This window comes from Schistocerca americana, chromosome X, assembly GCF_021461395.2.
Source record: "Schistocerca americana isolate TAMUIC-IGC-003095 chromosome X, iqSchAmer2.1, whole genome shotgun sequence".
Lineage (NCBI taxonomy): Eukaryota > Metazoa > Arthropoda > Insecta > Orthoptera > Acrididae > Schistocerca > Schistocerca americana.
In genome coordinates this window covers 514,972,631-514,974,390 of record NC_060130.1, presented here as the reverse complement: position 1 = coordinate 514,974,390, position 1,760 = coordinate 514,972,631, and the positions used below count along the sequence as shown (strand labels likewise).

General features: G+C 45.4%; 1 non-coding gene across 1 annotated transcript; it reads right to left on the bottom strand.

The window, feature by feature from the left end:
• Nucleotides 1-306: 306 nt before the first annotated feature.
• Nucleotides 307-379, bottom strand: Trnaa-cgc. The gene has a single exon. It is a non-coding gene; the product is annotated as a tRNA-Ala (tRNA).
• Nucleotides 380-1,760: the final 1,381 nt, after the last annotated feature.

Here is a 1,760-nt window from a genome sequence, read left to right as displayed (position 1 = left end):
TCCAACTTCCTCGAGAAATATTGTGGAAGAAACACACATACCCTCATGTCAAAGAACCACAGATAAACACCATTCGTAAATTGTCACTACATTCTTAGCAGCAATCTCTCAGGAATTTCGTTCAGTCGTGGAAAATGGTTAGGTTAGTGGTGTTTAACGTCCCATCGACAACGAGGTCATTAGAGACGGAGCGCAAGCTTGGGTTAGGGAAGGATGGGGAAGGAAATCGGCCGTGCTCTTTCAAAGGAACCATCCCGGCATTTGCCTGAAACGATTTAGGGAAATCACGGAAAACCTAAATCAGGATGGCAGGAGACGGGATTGAACCGTCGTCCTCCCGAATGCGAGTCCAGTGTGCTAACCACTGCGCCACCTCGCTCGGTGTGGAAAATGACAGTCTCTTCGTCAGCAACAGGGACATCTGAGAGAGAAACTGAAATTATCCGAACTATTAAAAAGTTACACCGAAGACTGCAACTGTATTTGAGGCGAGCTGGATCAGGTGATCACCAATGTGGCTCACAGGGCAGAAGCAACAACCTGAGACATTGTACCCTGAAGTATGTCACCAGTAGAAGTAATGGGATTAACTTTAAAATTTAACATCTCACCGACACAAATAATTGTACGTAGCTCACCAGTACAACTCTATGATAACGGAAAGGAATCAGTCCAAGCATGTTAAAGGAAACGTTTGATACATTAATGTACAGTCAGTCTATCAGGAGTGATTAGGTGGTGGCCAGGCTGCAGTCTTTCGACCAGAGTATTAAAATACTTAAATGATTTTATAGAGATAAAGCAATGATCCAGGAATACCTGATGGGGTATTGATAATGCGGGTCCTTCTGTGATCTGTTGTGATGACTGTCTTGGTGAGCTCTCTTTGTAAACGTTCTGCATTGCAAATGATATTATAGACACGTTCTGCACTGGAAATGATGATATAACGGGAGATAAAAAGTTTTCAATTGAGGGCGTAGCTGTAGCGTAAATGCAACGTAGTGCAACTCCTGTGCGGGTATATAAGCGTCGACATGTAGCAAGGGTTTAATGTGGCATTCGTGTCTTTCGTATGTGCGTGCGATAAATGCAGCAACATGAACAATGGTGACGTTATTACCAAAGGTTTCCGCCGGCCGTAGTGGCCGTGCGGTTAAAGGCGCTGCAGTCTGGAACCGCAAGGCCGCTACGGTCGCAGGTTCGAATCCTGCCTCGGGCATGGTTGTTTGTGATGTCCTTAGGTTAGTTAGGTTTAAGTAGTTCTAAGTTCTAGGGGACTAATGACCTCAGAAGTTGAGTCCCATAGTGCTCAGAGCCATTTGAACCATTTGAACCAAAGGTTTCCAAACAGGACCAGTGTACTGTTTTTCTCTGCTTGGCTGTCGACGGACAAACACCGGAAGACATCCATCGGAGAATGAAGAATGTGAATGGGGCAGCATATCAATCGAAAACCAACTGTTGTCAAATGGTGCGACGAGGGGTGGTGCTGCTGTATGATAACGCAAATCCCAATATCGCAAATGTTGGAACCCAGAAGTTACGCCAACTGAACTGAAAGACACTCGAGCACCCACCCAATAATTCTGGTCTCTCCTCATGGAATTATCACGCCTCTGGTCCCTTAAAAAAGGTCTTGAAGGGTAAACATTCACTTCGGATGAGGACGTCCAACAGGCTGTCACAGACTTCTTCATGCAGTAGGACACGTTGTTTTATCAAACGGGTATCTTCAGCCTGTTGCATCGGTGGGATAA